This window comes from Hemicordylus capensis, chromosome 5 (genome assembly GCF_027244095.1).
Source record: "Hemicordylus capensis ecotype Gifberg chromosome 5, rHemCap1.1.pri, whole genome shotgun sequence".
NCBI classification, from domain to species: domain Eukaryota; kingdom Metazoa; phylum Chordata; class Lepidosauria; order Squamata; family Cordylidae; genus Hemicordylus; species Hemicordylus capensis.
Window position 1 is genome coordinate 53,006,656 of NC_069661.1, and position 19,839 is coordinate 53,026,494.

The window sequence follows — 19,839 nt, forward strand, 5'->3', positions numbered from 1 at the left end:
GAGATTACTTAAGTGGGTTTGCCGGCGGTTCACATGCACATGCAAAACCGAGCTAGGCTCACTTAGCCTGGTTTTGCACACGTGTGTGAATAGCTTCGATGTCTCTCTGTGTCTCCCCTCCCTCAAAACTTGTAAAACCTGGAGAGGGTGGAGAGTATGAGTAAGATGGGAGAGTTTCCCCCTCCCATCTCTCTGAAGGGAGGGGGAAAGGCAGTCAAAATCGTGACTTTCTCTTGCCCACTCATGAGCCAGGAAATGAGATGGCAATTCGTGACTGACCTGAGTAAATCAGGGCAGTAACGAACTGCTAACTGGGCAAAGAGGCACCTTTTTAATGTGGTGATTCTCTTTGTTTAGCAGGGGGAGAGCAACTGGCCCTATCCACCCCCAGCACAGTACCTCCAGTGACTGTTGCTGGTGTCTGTCTAATGTTTCTTTTTAGATTGTGAGCCCTTGGGGACAGGGATCCATTTTATTTATTTGTTCTTTCTCTATGTAAACTGCTTTGAAACTTTTGTTGGAAAATGGTATATAAATATTTGTTGTTGTTGTTGTAAGCGGATATGTAATTGATTGCCTTTGATCAGGTCTTTCCCCAGCTCTGCTCACCATTTGAAGGTGTTTGATGTTAAAATTCCTTATTCTGTAGATGCTTTTTTTTTTTTTTTACATTTTGCAACTGCCTCGGCCTACTCAAATCACTCTTTGCTCTAGTAGCTCTCAAGATACTAGATTGAAGGAAGGGGAAAGAAGTCTTAAGCCTATCCACCCTGGATTTAAAAGCCTTCTTCCTCAAATTTTAAATTTTAAATTTAAATCAGGATAAAGATTGTCATTGATCAGCTCAGTTTCCCTCTACCATCCTTGCCTATAAAATAAATAACTGTTAGTTGTTATGAGAAAGATCTCCACCAGTTTCCAAGTTCACCTCCTCGGCCTAACAGCTGTATGAAAGGCAGAGACTGAGGATATGAAGCTTTCCTGTCAGTTCACCTCCATATTGGGAAAAGCCTGATGATCTATTGAATTTCTTCCTGTCATGCAGCTCTTAAAGGCACAGCACTATGCTGCATGAAAACAGATATTAAAATCAGGAATGTCATTCTCCCTGCAGCCAGTATAAAATAATTGAGAGTAGTGAGGCATACCCATTAAAAATGTTTACTTAGATCAACACTAGAGACCTATAAAATACAAAGAAACAGAAAGAAGATTAAAAATAGTAAAGGAGGAGGGGTTTTTTTTCCTTAAGGCTTTAAGCTCTGTTAGCTTTCCTCAAAGGAGAGAAAGATTGCTTGGTTTGTAGAAGGCCATTTTTCATTCTCATGCCATAATTATCAGCAACAGCCATTGGCTATGACAATTGTTACTGCAAATAAAAACAATGAAACTATGTTTACATCAAACAGTTGTACGACTACACTACTTCCTTGGAACGAGATTTGGAGCTCATTGCTAATAATGTAAGCCCAGTAGAACCCATTAGTACCTAGAACTGGAAATTAAAAATATTTTAAAAGCCCCTGTTTGATAGGCAGACTTAAGAAAGCATTTTCTGAGGCCATAGAGATTGACTACAGAGGCCAAATGCTTGCAGCTTTGCTCAAAATCCACACACACCTCTGTGCTCACATTTTATCAAAATGGAATCAACATGTTTGATGTGGGTCTCATACATGCAATATAAACCCCTGCTAACCTGGCAAAGAGACACCTTTTAATGTGGTGATTCTCTTCATTTAGCAGGGGGAGAGTAACTTGCCCTATCCACAGTACCTCCAGTGACTGTTGCTGGTATCTATCTTATGTTTCTTTTTAGATTGTGAGCCCTTTGGGGCCAGGGAGACATCTTCTTTATTGGTTATTTCTCTGTGTAAACTGCCCTGAGCCATTTTTGGAAGGGTGGTATAGAAATCGAATAAATACATAATAAATAAATAAATACAGAGCAAAGAGGAAGATGGTGTTCTGTATTCTGGTTTGGGAGGACAAAATTCCTGGACTGAAACTACTACACAGATATTATTAAGTAAGGGATGTGGTCAAGCCTAGAGAAGAGAAGAAGGGAATAATTTGGAAGGCTCTCTGTTATGGAGTCCCCATATTAAACAACCACAATAAAGTGTTTGTTATGGGCAGCAATTTCAAAGAACCATTTCCAGAGCCCTCTGTGGTGACACCAGGGTTTGAACTTTTAAATGCAAAGCATGTGCTCTATGACTAAGCTATATAGCAGCAATGTTCAAAATAATTAATTGTTCCACGTGGAAGCAAACATCTAATGGGCAAAGGCTGTGGTGTGACTATATCATGCTCCTTAGTAAGGTTTTTTGAATGTGTCCCCTTGTGCCATGCCAGTTAATGCCAGTCCGTAATTAAATTTGCCTGCTGGCGCTCATGTCATAGGCAATAGTTTAGCTTGCCAAAAGCTCACATCATAGGCAATCCTGCATTTTTAAGAGTTCCTGATTACATGCTCAATTGTGCATTCATAAGCTCTGTTCAGAATCTTGCATGAGTACATGACAATCAGAAGCTGGACCAGTGGGCATGATCTTGTACCCTCACATTTCCATATCTATCAATACACCTTATGGATAGAGAGTACGGCTGTTCCCAGGCTAGGCTGCTCACGTGGAGTGCTGGGGTCACTCTGATCCAGGCACTCCCACACAGCTGAACCCTACCTGAAGCCTGGCTTCTAGCCAAAGTTAAGGGTGCACTCATGCCCTTAATCTGGCTGCCAGGATCATGTCTCTTCAGGCCACACACCCCCTGACCAAACACAGAGATGGGTGCCGATAGTGCTAGCTTCACAAGGGAAGCCCCCCCCCCCCCAATGAATCTCACTGAGGGATTTCCGGAGGCTGGGATGCATTATCCCGGCCTTCATACATATATCCACACTGCCAATAGTAGCACAGATTGTGTGGGCACATGATTGTGCACCTGAAGAGGAGGGCAGTAGTGGTGGTGGGCAGATAGGTTTTGAACAGCTTTCCCCATCCCTGTTCGTCTGTGGGGTCATGTGAATAGGCTTATAGTATCGGAAAGCATCTGTGTGGAAGATATCCTTGGCCAAAGTAAACATACTTCAGGAAGAATGTTTTTTTTTTTTTTAAAAGGCCAATAAAGCATGAAACTCTTCTTTCTTCTGAATGCAATTTAGGAAGTAGGGGTAGTGTTGTGAAGCTAGTTAGTTGGTGCATACATTTACTACTGACAATAAAATTCCATCTATCTATGACATTACCCTAACAGCTTGTATAGTTGAAACAAATTGGACAGTTTTTGTATGTAAATCAGATTCTGGTATTTATGTGGCTCAGAGATTATACAAATTCAGAATGGGTGCAAAGTTTGACAAGTGTCATTACTTTGTTGCCTTATACTTTATTTCATTCTGACTTTGTCCATCTTTATCATACAATACCTGTCCACTAACGAGCAACCTAAAGGAAAATAACCGTGCTTTATCAAAATAGTTGATAAAGCAAACTAAACAACTTTTAGTTTCATGTCTTCAGATTTTATTCAGCAATTATTTTGGTTTCATAGGGAAGGCTAGAAACTATCCAGGTTTTGTAAGGATTAAAAATACCTGTAATGTCCTCAGTTAAAAACAACAGTAACAACAACATATCATTCAGAGCCTGGAAATGTGTTGAAATGTGAAATTGTATGTGTGTGTGTGTGTGAGGGGGAGGGGGAGGGAGGGAGGAAGGGAGGGAATGAAACTGATTTTTCATTTTCTTTAGGGCTTGAAATGAAACGCAAAATTCTTGAAACATTTCAACGAAACACTCAAAATATTTCAAGTCTGTTTTGTGTGTTACCAGTGTTTCAGCTACTGGAAACAATGGGGAACTCGGAACATCTCATTGTTCCCCATGGGTAGCTCTTAGGGACACCAAAGTGGGTTGAATGGTAGGTTATGATGGGTGCTACCTACCTCCCAACACACAAAAGAAATTGGCAAGTGGACAATTTTAAACAAATTTTAAAGCTTTTCCACAAACCCCCACAGGATCCTATGGGGAAAGGTTAAAAATTTGTTAAAAATAACCCGCTTGCCTATTTCTTTTGTGGGTTGGGTGGTAGGTCGCACCCATCATGCCCTACCAGACAAACACTTTGGTGTCCCTAGAAGCTAATCATGGGAAACAATGGGATGTTTCAAGTTCTCCATTGTTCCCTATGGTCATGCACACATTTTGCATACCTGCCTTGAAAAACAGTGCAAGCACACAGTAAAAGGGAATCTGTCACCCCCAACACAGAACACGCATTTCAAAGTCAGTCCAAAATATTCAAAAAAGAATCACTGACCAAGAATCCACTGCCAGCCATAGTGCTGCCCTGTGCTGCAGTAACACCATCGTTGCGGGTTGCACTCTCACAGACAATTATGACTCTTTACATTACTTCCTAGCATTGCAGCAGCTACCACAGCAGCACCCTTAGCAACATTTTTGACTGAGTACACCTTGCAAGGAATGCAGATTTCAGAGTAATATAGTATAATATATTGTGGAGCACAAGTTAGTCTCAAGGCCAGATATGGAGATCATCACAGCAATCATCAAGAAATATCACACACACACACACACACACACACACACAGACACAGTCCATTTTTCACCACAACACTATCTCACAAACAAACCAAACTGCAACTCAAGGAAGAAGGGCACACAAGTTCTGCATTTGTCAATCTGAGATCCAGCAATTCCAGTTATAGTTATAGCAGCAGTATTAGGCAGCACAACATATACTCAGTCCTGAGAAAAGAAAATTACAAAATCAAATCTTCTTTGATTCCTTACTCCTCTTTGGATGTAAAGGCTCTCTCTGCCTTCCATCCCCTTTAATACATTTTGAAATTCCCTGCTTTTTTGTCCCCCCTTTGTCAATCTGAGATCCAGCAAAACCAGCCAGTTCTAGCAGCAATAGGTAGCACAGCTTATACTCAGTGCTAAGAACAGAAAACCACAAAATCAAACTATACTTCCTGAGAGTTTGAAGCCTACTGTCTACCTAAGAGGTGAAGGCCTGAGAGCATAGCCAACAGAGCATAGCCAACAGGGATAGCAAACAGGACGTTGTAGTTTTGCAGGAGTTTAGCAGGAAGTGTGTGTGGGAGCCTGGAACAAGCCCCTGTTATCACAAGGATCACAAGGAGCCCAGTGGAGAAGAGAACATAAGTACAAATCCTTCCCTCATATTCTTGAGAAAGGCTGTTTAGACAGTTAAATAGCTGATCATTACAGCTGAGACCTATCCTTCAAATAAACTATCTCTAAATATTGTGAACAGCCAACAAAACCACTACGAAACTAGAAAGACAGCAGGAGAGGGGGCACTTCCCAGTGTATTGCACAGAGTGCCACATGTATGACTGTTTGCTCCATGGGCAAAAGTCATGGGTGTGTGCTCGGTGCAAGGAGCTCCTGGCCCTCAAGGAACAAGTTTGTTCCCTCGGAGAGACAGAGAGGTATCTGGACGAGATCTTCAGGGACGTGATAGAGACATCCCACTCTAGGACTGATAGCTCCACTGCTGTCAGGGAGAATGAAGGTCTCAGGGAAGGAGGACATTGGTCTGAGGAAGAGGGACACGCTCCTAAAGGAGCATGTCCCTCTTCCTCAGACCGATGCCCTTATAAAAAACTATGGTGCGGCCACACCTGGAGTACTGCGTACAATTCTGGTCACCACATCTAAAAAAGGACATTGTAGAACTGGAAAAGGTGCAGAAACGGGCAACCAAGATGATCAGGGGCCTAGATCACCTTCCTTATGAGGTAAGGCTACAACACCTGGGGCTTTTTAGTTTAGAAAAAAGACGACTGTGGGGAGACATGATAGAGGTCTCTAAAATCATGCATGGAGTGGACAAAGTGGATAGAGAGAAATTCTTCTCCCTCTCACATAACACTAGAACCAGGGGTCATCCCATGAAATGGATTGCTGGGAAATTTAGGACCAGCAAACGGAAGTATTTTTTCACACAATGCATAATCCACTTGTGGAATTCTCTGCCACCAGATGTGGTGACAGCCAACAACCTGGATGGCTTTAAAAGGGGTTTGGATAACTTCATGGAGGAGAGTTCTATCATCGGCTACTAGTCAGAGGGCTATAGGCCACCTCTAGCCTCAAAGGCAGGATGCCTCTGAGTACCAGTTGCGGGGGAGTAACAGCAGGAGAGAGCGCATGCACTCAACTCCTGTTGTAGGCTTCCAGCAGCAACTTGTGGGCCACTGTGTGAAACAGGATGGTGGACTAGATGGGCCTTGTGCTTGATCTAGCAGGGCTGTTCTTATGTTCCTATCCTGATTTATCCTTTTCTTCAAGAGAGGCGTAAGGGCTCTATCTCTGCCTCCTAGTCCCTTTGTTGGTACATTTTGAAATTCTCTTCAAGAGTCCGTTCAAAAGGGAGGGAGTTTCCCCCTCCCCGCAGTTAATTGGGGCACAGTTGGCCATGACAAGATTTGGATGCTAAGAAGTCAACCAAGAAGCAAGGAGATTGCAAGCCAATCAGAAGCCAATGCCAGAAAACTAATCAGGAAGGCGAAAACAGACTGCGAAAATGGCACTCAAAATATTTTGAGTCGACATGGGGTTGTTCCGTTTCAAGCTTGACAGGCCCTTTATTTTAAGGGCATTTTGTTTCGAGCTCAAAATGTTTTGCACATTCTGTGTGTGTGAGAGAGAGAGAGTGGGGGAGAGGGAGAGGGAGAAAGAATGAATATGTGATGTTTGAGTTCCTTAGAAACACATCTCCATTAATTTTTGGAACCCATATCATGTTACCCATGCAGATATCCAAATACAGGACCGGGTCTCACGATCAGTGAGACCAGGTTCGGGGCAGTGAGCGGGAAGAGAGCCCTGGGCAGCCAGATTGGCCGCCCACATGATGGCCGGCTCCGTGACGGATCCGGCAGGGGGTGGGGGGAGCGGGGGCTGCGTGGCCCCCGCAAGCCCCAGTATGCCCTGTGCGAGTGCACAGGGCATACTGGGGAGACCCCCGGAGCCGGGAGCCAGCTTTTCGCCTCCCAGCCGGGGTCTACTCATGAGTAGGCATGGCACGAAGGCACGCCGCAGCTACTCATGATCCTAAAAAGCAGGTTTGCTGGAGTGCTCGCTCCACAAACCTGCTTTTTAGCAGGGGTTCTCGAGCGGGTTACCCGCTCAAGAACCACAGGGCTCGGCTGTGGGCTGGTGATTCTTACGGTCAACAAAAACCGGGCTAGCCTCTGCTAGCCTGATTTATGTTGATCGTGAGAATCGCCCCACAGTGTACTGAAGAGTCAGTTGCTCATTTTTTGCTTTGATTGTTGAGTGCTCTGAGGAAACCAAAAAGCCATTTTGCCTACTTTCTGAGGGGAAATTTTGAACCGAAATTTTGAACCGAAAACCGAAACAGCAGTTTCTCTGTTCTGTGTTTTGTTCTGTGAAGAAAAGGAAGCAAACAAAACAAATGCTGTACAAAAGAGATGTCTTTCTGTATGGGCTCATTGTGTAATACCTTCATAAAGACTCGATGGCCTCTGCTGGCTCTGCAATTGATGCAAATTCTAGGGTGGATGGGAAGGGTCAAAATAGGCCTAATTCTTCCTAACAAAATGAGCAATTAGTAGGTGGTAGATCCCATACAATTCAAGACTTGCAGATGAAAATAGGGATACACTTATAACAACCATTTCTCACACCAAGGATTATTGTCCAAGCCCTCACCCATGATTTATTACACATTGCTGAAGACTGGATTCCACCTGCCAATGTGTGTGGTGCATAGTATCTTACGGTTGTGCACGCATGTATATACAGGTATGCTACAGGTACATGTATATACAGGTACTGCCTCCTCCTACTCATTTGGAGATTTAATTTGTAGAGACACTGTGGGAGGGAGGGAGCTGAATCCTAAAGAATGTCCACTCTGTGACTCACATGAAAAATAAGGACAGTTATTAATAGACAGGAAAATGCAGCAAAGATGCAATCAGAGCTGCATCTTCACAGCCAGAGACAGTATCCTCTGACTTCTCTACTGGAGCTATGACTGTGTGTATCAGGAGTTTGGAAGATGTTTTAGGTGATATTCCCTGGCTTCTGAAATTCCCTTGACTTCTTAAACTATTTCCCTGAGTGCTATGCAGCCTTCAAGGACATGGTTTTTGAAGATACAGGGTACTTCCAATGCAGGGCATATCACTCAAAATTGTGGGCACAGTGAGGAAGCAGAAGCTTCCACAGTGGGGAAGCAGAAGTTTGCCCTTGCTCCATTGCTCTGGATGTCAGCTAGTGCTTTTTCTAGGGACAGATTGCAGAAAATGTCCCTGGTAAGATAGGACAGCTGGAACCTATGAGACCCTATATCCAGTGTTCACATTTCAGCAACTACCTGGGCTGTAAGATGGAAGCATCACACACCTGATTAATGCAATTTCCCTAGCTTTGCAAATACAGCACAAATGAATAGTTTTGATTTGTCATTATGATTCCCCCCCCCCACTGGAACATCACTAAAGTAGCCAGTTGACAACATTAGCTCGTAGCTTGGCTAAAGAACAAAAAGCATTAATATCAACCACCAATGTTATTCTCTGTGGACACTGCAGGATGTGAAAGTAAACAAGAGTAGAAGAAGAGATGAGAAAGGAAAACTGGCATTTGCCACTAGCTTTGTTTGCTGAGATGCTGACGTGTATACCATTTACAAGCAATTTAACAAATGAATGGCTATAAATGAAACAAATAACAGTGGTAAAGTTATAGTTTTGATTCTGTTTTCATTGAAGACCTTGGAAAAGTTCATAAGCTGACTCTATAGCAGATGCACAACACAATGGAGTAAAATGAAAGTGCATGTAGCTGTTTTGCATCAGTGTAAAAACCAAGGAACCAAGCTAAATACTCCTTCTGTTATTGTATATATGGTACTTTATTATTTATTTATTTATTTAATGTATATACCGCCGAGTATAAAAATCTATAGGCGGTTTACAGAATCAAAACATAAAATATAACACATTTCAAATTCATAAAAAGGTAAAAATTATAGATAAAAACACGTTAAAAACACATTAAAATTTTTAAAATAAAATCTCAGTTAAAGGCCTGGGAAAACAGATGCGTCTTCAGGGTCCTCCTAAAACCAAACAGAGAAGGAGATAATCTTATTTCAGCAGGGAGCGCATTCCAAAGCCCTGGGGCAGCCACAGAAAGGGCCCAGTCCCGAGTTGCCACAAAACGAGTTTGCGGCACCCATAGTCAGACCTCTCCAAATGATCTTAATAGGCGACAGGGTTCACGACAGAGAAGGCACTCTCTTAAATACCCTGGACCTAAGCTGTTAAGGGCATTATAGGTAATAACTAGCACTTTGTATTTCGTTCGGAAACCTATTGGCAGCCAGTGCAGTTATTTTAGAATTGGTGGTATACTGTCCCTTTGGGTAAACCCAGAGACCAGTCTGGCTGCCGCATTCTGTACCAATTGTAGTTTCCGAACTACGTACAAAGGCAGCTCCACGTAGAGTGCATTACAATAGTCAAGCCTAGAGGTTACCAGCATATATACTACTGTTTTAAGGTCACTAATCTCTAAGAATGGATGTATCTGGCATTTCAGCCAAAGCTGATAAAAAGCACTCCTGGCCACAGCCTCAACCTGAGAGACCAGGGAGAGTTTGGGATCCAGGAGCACTCCCAGACTACGAACCTGATCTTTTAGGGGGAGTATAACCCCATCCAGAACAGGCAGATCTAAGCCATTTCTCAGATCCTGACATCCTACATACAGTACCTCTGTCTTGCTTGGATTTAACTTCAATCTGTTATCCCTCATCCAGCCCAATATCGCCTCCAGGCAGGCACTTAGTGGGGGTCATGCCATTTCTTGATGAAGTTGGTATGGTAAAATAGACTTTCCATCTGTTTAATTCCTGTGCATGGTGGAATGATACACAGTGAAGTGTGCAAAATAGGAGTAACTAAGCATGCATTTATTGTACAAGAAATTGTCCAGAAAGGTCTTTAATCATCTCAATCATAAATGTTTTCAGTAGCTTAGGATAAAATGCAATGATGCTGTTCAGAAGTAATGCCAAACTATGATTCAGTGTTGTGAGAACAAACTTCAGGCATCCATACTCCCTTGTCCTTCTTCTTCTCCTGTATTGCAATTAGTTATTTCTAATCCTCATTTAGCAGCCTGAGGTAACATGCAATCCTGTTTTGTAGGTTTGGATCTTTGCCAACCTGGATCTTTCAACAGAATGTTCTGCTGCTCCCCAGTGTGTCTGTGGGGTGAGCCTTTTGCCCCAGCTTTTGGAAAAGCCACAAGGCATGTTTAACCCAGCCATTGGCTGGAGGGCCATCAAGGGGCGGGGCTCGGGCTGCTGATGCTTCTCCCAGCCCACCCCAAACACGGTCCTCTCTAGGGAAGTGACCCCTCCTACCCATCCCCAGTTATACTGTGGGCTTCTGCTGGTCATCCTTTTGGGGGTCGGGTATGAATTTTTTGACCCTTGATGAATTTGCTTTGTCCGGGGGTCTTTTTTTGCCTACCTCACACTATATGCCCTATTTAGTTAGTTAGGTTGGTTCCCTTGGTCACAATAACAGGTATAGTGCGACTTCTTGGGTAATTGAGTTCTGGTGAGCACGTTTCAGACACATGTTTGGCATAAGGAGGAGTCATTGCCACTCCCTAGAGCCTTTCCAGCTCAGGGAAGGGCTGGTTGATGCCTTCCCCCAACCTGCTAAAGGAATCAACACTCTCTTAAGGCTTTCTGGCTTGGGGACTTAATAAAGTTGTGGTCCTATTTTAATCCACAATCATGTCTCGTGCCTTTATTATCCAGGTGCAACTTACTGTGCGTGCTGTAGACTGTTGTTTACTATACGGTGAGTTGGTTGCATTTCCATGACTGATTATACAAATCCTGAGAAACCTTCCAAAGATGGAATCTTCACACATTTTCCTCAGCCCCTTGCCAACGGGGGATTTTCCTCAATCCTTGCTAACTCACCTGGCTTCTGTGGAGCCCATCTCCCACCGGTGGCCAGGTGAATGGCAGAGCCGATTCACGACCACAGAGACTGCTGGGGCGCGTGCTGCTGCTCAGAGTAGTTTGCAGCCAGAGCAGAGGTAAGCACCTATTTATTTGTGCTTAAAGGTGCCTTTTGCCACCCCACCCCAGGCAGTGGCCACACTGGCTGTTCCTGGTTGGAGGAGAGAAACAGTGGGAGGGGACATGCCTCCATATCCTGCTTCTGGGTTTCTAGGAGGCATCAGGTGGACCACCGTGGGAAACAGGATGCCAGACTAGATAGGCCTTCGGCCTGATCCAGCAAGACTCTTCTTATGTCCTAACTGGTCCTTTACAAACCCAACACACCATCCCTACAGTGGTTGTTGCTGTTGCTGGCTGTTGCTTGTTTTTCTTTTTAGACAGGCAACAGACAACTGTTACATTATTATTCTTTTTTAATGTGAATCATGCTAAGAACTTTTTTTTTTTTTGCTGAAAAGCAGTATATAAATAATAATAGATAAATAAACAATCCAGTGAGGTGTTCACTGAAAGAAGATTCTTGCATATATCCTCAAATATGAGTATTGTAAGGAACTGAGCATGTCAAAACAAACAAACAGCTGCCTGCATGATCCCCGGTGCTAGATCGCTTGCTCCTCAAACTCCATTGCAAAAAGACTACTGAGAGTATTGGAAACTGGACTGCTGGAAACTACAAATACTACTCAAATAGTTGAGTGCCATTCCCAGCCTTCGCCATACAGAATGCCTTTGGGGAAGTTTTTCTGATTCAATCCAAGCTCTCTTTTTGTTGTCTTTGTAACTTGGAAAAAGAACTCAGATTGCAGAGGTTGCCAAGACATCTATCTTCCCTTCTCTTTTTAAGAAATCGTTTTTATTTTGTTGTGATTAATGGCATTCCACAATCATCAATATTATCATAAAATGAATCGGTCTCTTGCCCAGTTTGTCATTAAGGACTAGGGCCTTTGCTTTTGTGCTTTCCCATCAGGACACCAAAACATATATTGGTCCTATTAATTGCCAGTCCAGATGTTTGAAAACATCTCCATGTAGATGCATCTTGCAGAGGGGTCCCAGAATCACACTGTTCTGAAGAAGTGCTGGTTACAGACCGTGCTTTCTGGCTGTGACTGATATAAACATAGTTGGCACACTCGCAGCCACTGAGAAATATACTCAGTCCATAGACAATGCCGGTCTGTGTCTCACCACTGTTGGTGCCCTGGAACTGGCACATTTTTAGAAAGATGTTATTTCAAAAGGCCAACTAGATGTTATTTTAATCATAAAAATCCCCTGACATGTCCCCCCCATCACTACTTAGAACAGCACACACAGGGAGACAATCTAGAACAAGACCATGGGAGGTTTGCTATTCCCCTCCACTGCCCAAGTGTGGTTCCAGTATATATTAGCCCCTTGCTCTTTGGGGGGAAAGCTGCAATTGATTTCAATAGGAGGTCCCCCCCCCACAAGGTTAAATAGCACATGTAGGGTCGTGGCAATTCATATCAGCACCATGGTGAATGGTTGAGTTAAAATGGAAGGAGAGCAAGCATGACTTCTGGTAGCAAGCATGACTTGTCCCCATTGCTAAGCATGGTCTGCCCGGGTTGCATATGAATGGGAGACTACATGTGTGAGCACTGTAAGATATTCCCCTTAAGGGATGGAACAACTCTGGGAAGAGCATCTAGGTTCCAAGTTCCCTCCCTGGCATCTCCAAGGTAGGGCTGAGAGAGACTGCTGCCTGCAACCTTGGAGAAACTGCTGCCATTCTTTGTAGACAATACTGAGCTAGATGGACCAATGATCTGACTCAGTATATGGCATCTTCCTATGTCCCTATATAGAGGCTAAGAAGGAAAAACACACTGAAGCCAAGGAAGTCCCCCCACCCCCCCGTAGCAGATAGTACTTATGGAGGCAACATATGCAGATTAGGACTTAGGTAAGGGGTACCGCCAAAATCTTCTAACTCCCCCAGTCTCAGTCTGGATTGGGACTTGCACACATGCTATTTGTAGAAAAAAGGAGAGCATATCAGGTCCAATGAAGTGTTTAGAGTCATGTCTAGATTGGGCTCTGTGGCTTTTAATTGGAATTAATTTTAATAATTTGTTTTTAATAACTGTCTTATGTTATAGTTTTTATTGTGTGTTGTGGATTTTAAAAAATTTAATTTTTTTTGACATTTTGTATTTTACTTACATCTTTCTCCATTTCCCCCCACCCTGCCCCAACCCCAAGTCCAACCTTCCCTCCCCTAGTCAGCCTTTGTGCACTGTGCCTGCTGCGGGGTGTGGGGGGAGGTGGAAAAAGAAAGGAGAGAAAGAGAGAGAAGAAGAGGGGGAGCAGAAGGGGAGGGAGAGAAGAAGAGAAGGAGATATACACCATTAAACTAATAGATGTGGGTAAAACATAAAAGGTGTGTTTTCTAAAATATATATATTCTAAGAATAGATCAATAAAGTTGTCCCAGATTTCTGACCATTTATACAGTTTATTTGCTTGTATGAGGGCCCATTTTTCATGTGCTGCTAACTTGAGCAAATCATGCATCCATTCCTCACTCCTAGGAGGAGTGGGAGATTTCCATTGCTGCAGTATTAATCTCTTGGCTACCAGTGAGCTTCTCCATAAGCATTATTTAGGCCCTGATTTTAGTTCCCACTCAGTTGGGTATACCCCAGTACTGCATTCAGATCCTTCAATGGATGAATCTATCACTAAATTAATATGCATAATAACCTCCCTCCAGAATTCTCGCACTATGAGACAATCCCAGAACATGTGTGTTAAGTTGGCTCAGGGATTATTGCATCTCTAGCAATTACTATTTGAGGCCATTTTTAATTACTTAAGGTGTAGAGGGGTCCAATATGCCCTAGAAATAATCTTGTGTTGGATAAGGCACAATTTAAGATCCATTGAGCTAGATTTAACACTACCAAAAATATCTTGCCATTGCATTGGTGACAGTTTATGTGTGAGTTCCAGGTTCCATTTGTCCTTAAGTATATCCAAGTCAGGGTCCATGTCTCCATGCATGAAGGCATAAAGATATTTATTTAGTTTTTAAAGAGGGAACATCTTAATGGCACGCACTAATATATCTGGAGATGATAGGGCTGCCAGGGCATCGGGTATGAACTGAGCAGATACAGTATACTATTTTTCAGTTGCATATACTGCCAGGCACTGGGTGGGGGTAAGTGGAACTCCTCTTGAAGGGAGGCAAAGGGCTTGTAGTTATCCTCCTCATTTATCAACTGTGATAGCAGACTGACTCCTTTTTCCACCCAATGCTTCCATAGAATTGGCTGTTTACCTATCAAAATATGTGGGTTTCCCCACAGTTTCATTTCCATGTGGGCATAGACCATTTGAGATGGCTGCTCAATTGGACTTTACAGAACTTGGCTTTTAGTTTACAGCCCCTTCTTGGACGACCCTCTCTCTCCGTTTCTCTTATTCATTGGCTCTTTTCCCCTCCCTCCCTCAAGCCACCAGGCTGCTGCCAAACCTTCTCCATTTCTCTGGGGCTCTGTCACAGTAGTCTTCATTCCATTCCAAGAGGGGGTGGCAAGGGAAGGGGGGATGGCGAGGTTTTGGCAGCATTAACTTCTCAGCGGTGAGGGCGGGGGCCGATCAGCTGCAATCCAATTCTGAAGCACTAGGCGAGGAGAAGGAGTTGCAAACTTCCCTATACTAATTCTCTGGAGCTCAGGGAGGGAGTTAAAGGGCCAGATTTCATAGGATGTGGGTGGAAGGCTCATGGAACACAAAGGAGCGCCATCATTCCAGTCGGAAGTGCCCCCCGGAAGTTGTTTTGTGGATTTTAATCTGTGACTTTTTAAATTGTTTTAAATTTTGTACACCACCTAGAGATGTATAGATCAGGCTGTATAAAAATATAAGAGAGAGAGAGAGAGAGAGAGAGAGAGAGAGAGAGAGAGAGAGAGAGAGAGAGAGAGAGAGAGAGAATCTACATGGAGATATTTTCAAAAATCTGAACCATCTGCATGATACTTTTAAGGGAATGTTTTCTGGTTCCAGTTGGAAAAACAAAATCACTTGAGTCCTTATCAGGGACAGGAAGGAGAATGAACTGTGTTGTTGTTGTTGTTGTTTGTTTATTTATTATTTATTTATTTGTTGTTGTTGTTCTCTTAGACAGAAAACTTGCAGATTCCTTGAATATATTGATCAATGTTCCTAAATCACAATACTTTCATAGTGTTCTTCATTGTTTACAACTGTCAAAAATAGATCCACCTCCTCACCACCACTTTATGGGGTGGTTTTGTTTTGGTTGTACTTTCAGGCACTTCTTACCTGTTCATTGATGAATTTTGTGTTATGCTTTGCCAGAACACTTTGATGTTTTTTTCTGGCACTCTACCTTCCTGGCAGTCTCCCCACCGATTATTTACAAATGTGAAAAACAAAACTTTAAAAACGTTTAAGAAGAACCAGTGGAACCAAAACATTTTGATGTTTGAGACAGCCAACTAAAAGGGTGCCCCGTATGGTGGTAAAAATTAGGGACAAGCAGAACTCTGTTCTTACCTAACTCTGTTCTGCTTCATTATTGATCTGACATTTTAATATCCTTTCAGTTCTGCTCTATTTGGATTCCACCAGCAGGAATTCCTGGTTTTGGAATGTTGTAATGGATTTTGCAGGTGTGCCCTCACAGTAATAATTGAAAAAACAATATCTCCCACCATTTGTGCAACTGGGAGAAGAAAAATAAATACAAAACCTGTGCAGTCCCCCCAATTTTTAAAATGTGTGTATTTCTCTACTTGTATGTGTGCACATATATGCACACGTATATGTACATTTATGTAAAGACAAAATGAAAAAATATTTTTTAAACACCTTGAGTGCTGTAACAGTTTAAAAGTGCCTTCCCCTCTGCCCCCCATTTTCTTCACTAGACATATTTTATTTGTTTTGAATTTCTTGCAGAACAAGAATTATACTTCTGGAAGAATAACAGATTTTGACATTTTCTATTCCCATCCAATAAACCTATCTGGTAAAACAGAAACTCAAAATCCATTCTAATAAAAATATTACAATATTAAGCATAATAGTTGACAATTTGCTGCCTCTTAATAGTACTCTAAAATATATTTCTTGATTCACATTGTCTAGTAGAAAGGCAAGTCCCAGTTAGAAGAATAATATGTTCTTTGAGTTCCAAAATATTGCAAGATATTCCACAAGTGTTGTAAAATCAATATTGACATATATAAAATGTCCAGGAAATAATTTTATTTATTTAATCACAATTGTATCCTCCCCTTCTGCCAAAGAGGTCAGGGTGATATCCAATCCTATTTTCTCACAACTTGCTAAAATATGTTTGTTGAGAGATGGTATTTGTCCAAGGGTACCTAATTCACTGCAGAGCAGGACTTGAACACAGATCTCCCAGTCATCCCAACACTATCCTGCTTGACTCCAGTGGTTTTAAAACCTGTTCACTTTAGAGAACCTTTCCATATTACTGAGGAATGCCTGCCATGGAAGCCCTGTGTTTTGCATTGGGATGGCACCAAACTTCCAAATGGGAGATGAAGGTTGAAAACAAACTCCTCCAGTCCAGAAGAACCATTACTAACCAAGCCAAAATCATTTCCAAAATTCAGCCTGGCTCGTATTTAGTTCAGCTCAGCAGCACTAGCCTTCCCTGCCCTTGTTTTTAATCATATTATGTTTTGTTGTATTTTCTGGCCTGACTCACTTGCTGGATAATGTAGTAGACTAAGAAAAAATGGCTTAAAGCAAGGTAGCATACCACAGCGGAGAAAGTTCAGGGGTTCTACTTTCCCTCCTACATTCTTTTTATGTGATTAACAGACTATATGGATTGTGTTCCATCACATCTAGTTTGTCCTTCAGAACTTTGCACTGTATGTTTGTGAAAGAAGACAGAAACATTAGTGGGCAAAAGGCTTGGAAAGATGAAGACACATGTATAAAGCTCCTAAATGCATCTAGTCTTTCCTAAAATTCTCCATAATTGTGTAAGCAGAGGATAGGACCATGAGGATATCTAGAATTACACTCTTCTTAGCACCCATCCGGAATCAATAATTGCATATTACTCATCTCTCTTTTGGCAGAGTATTCTCCATACTCAGCTTATGGAGGGTTCTGTCCAACAGAGGTGAACCTAGGTAATTTTGGAACCTAGACCTAAAGTCCTTTGAAGCCTCCCAAACCCCCCACCCACCTACACCATGACACACACAGTATTTTTAACATGTGGGTTATTGAGGGCACAAATGAACTCACAATAATGAAATAATATAAAACAGGCATATTTATGCAAATATGCATTAGCAGAAACATTTCAACCCACAACTTAACATACAGTATTTCCATCCCAAATATGTGTTTCCCTATTCCCCCCTCTGTCTCTAAAGCAGAGGTCACACTCAGCCGCCCGGCACAGTATCGGGCCAGTACCACCCAGGACAGACTATGGAGAATTTGGAGGTGTGGACTTCAGCTCAGAAGACCAGGGGTAAGAGAGGCTCTGCGGTCCAGGGCTGTTTGGCCTCACTACAGCTCTCCACGGATTGAGAATCAAAGGGAACACCAACAGTCCTATGTGGTTGCACATGAGTGTTTTCTCTTGATAGCAGCGGACAAGCTGTCCTTCAGGCTAGCTTATCTGCCATTAATCATCTAACTGAGGAACACCTTCTAAGCCTCCAAATAATCCAAGGGTTCCCTATTCAATGCAACATAGGAACATAGGAAGCTGCCTTATACCAAGTCAGGCCACTGGTTCATCCAGATCTCCAATGTCTATCCTGATTGGCAGTGGCTTTCCAAAGCTTTAGGCAGGAGTCTTTCCCAGCCCTGGGAACTTTCTGCATGCAAAGCAGAAGATCTACTAGTGAGTTATGGCCCCATACCCTAAGGGCAATATCTTACAGCAAACAGCACTTACATGTAGTGACCCATCCAAATACAAACCAAGGTGAACCTTCCATAGCAACAGAGGCAATTGATGTTCACTACTGCAAAGCCAGCTGAATCCCCAACATTAAAGCAAAATTACAGTAAATGGTTTTTTTTACTGGGATTGCAAAAGTAACTATCGCTAATAATCTAATGTTACAACAAATAGTTATAACAATCCGAAGAGCACTATTATTAACAGACAATAAAGACACGAGGTCAAGTGGTACAACCCATCATTTTCATGCATGATTAGCTCTTGTTTTGTAAGGCTCATTCTGTACAGATATATTTTAGTTTGTGTTCAAGATTGGAATGACATGATATGCTTGACCTAAAGTTAATCATTCAAAAGGAAAATAATGGAAAGGAAATAAGTAAAACTTATTTTCTCCATTTAGCAGGCTATATAAGTGGCATATGGAAATTTAAAGTCTGGCAGACTGATTCTGAAAGAAAAAGATCTTTCTTAACTGAGTCATCTGACTTGGTGAATGACACAGAGCTTTATCATTTAAAAGAAGTTTCCTCTTTTACTCTCAGCTCAGTTCATGATTCACTCATGATCATTTGTTGATCCTGAAAAGACAATGACCTCCTTAGTTGAAAATGAAGAGTCAGTAACATTAAGTATTTAAAAATGACTGGATGGGAATGCAAATCGATTTGCCTGAATAGGAAATCAGTTAATGAGTCCAGTAAAGTCTTTTCTGCTAGTTGTGTTCAATGTACGTTAAAAATTGGACTAAAATATGGATAGCTTATGCATGTACCTTTTGTAAAAAACAGAAAAATGTTCAAACTACAGAAACCCAGCAGACTTTATAGTGATTTAATGTTTTAATATATCCTTGAACTTGGAGCCTGATCCTATGCTCTGCTGTGCATCGTGAGAGCATCCCATAGAGTGCACTCCTGGCTGAAGCATGCAAGGACCTTAATTAAAGGATGTAGATAGATAGAAAGATAGATTATGATCTCCTTTCACATTCCATGTGTCTTTTATGTTTATATCGGGCACAATTCTACTGGGCATCATGAGTACTCAGGACATTAGAATCTGGCCGATAATATCCTTTCATCAGTGAACCAATTTACCTCTCTTACATACTTCTCCTTCCTATTACTTTAGTGGATTTATTAGACGATAGAGTTGAAAGGAATCAAATATTAAAGAAGAGTCTAGGAGCTAAAGACATTCCTGTGAAAGGGCCGGGTGGGGTGTGACAGCAAAAGACATATGCATCACTTTACATAGGACTTATTCTTGCCCTCTATCCAAGATAAATTTTGCTTTAATTAATATGATGATATAAATTTTGATTACTTTATTTTATAGGCTGCATTCAATTAGTCCATAAATTATTAATACTTTAGTAAGCGCTACTGAAATGCACATGAATAAGCATATAATAAAACAGCAGGTGAAAGCCATATTTTCCAGAAGCCAGAGTTAACAAATAATATTTTAACATCAACAAAAGGCTCAAAAATGCACGCTCTGCACAAACCGTTGCCAAATTTTACTCAAAAATCATGAGATTCATAACTTAATTCATGGTACAAGCATGGGATTTCCTGTATAGTTAAAAGTGAGTGACTTTCTTAGGATTCTATCATTGTAAAGCCTGAAAAATCTATTAATTATAAAATCAAGGCTATAGGTTCTTTGCACAAGAAATTGGATACAGAGAAGCTACTTTGTGAGGTATATAATTTGAACAATTAGTCCAAAGAACCTGTAGTGCTTATATGGCACAGAAGGTAAGGTACATGCCT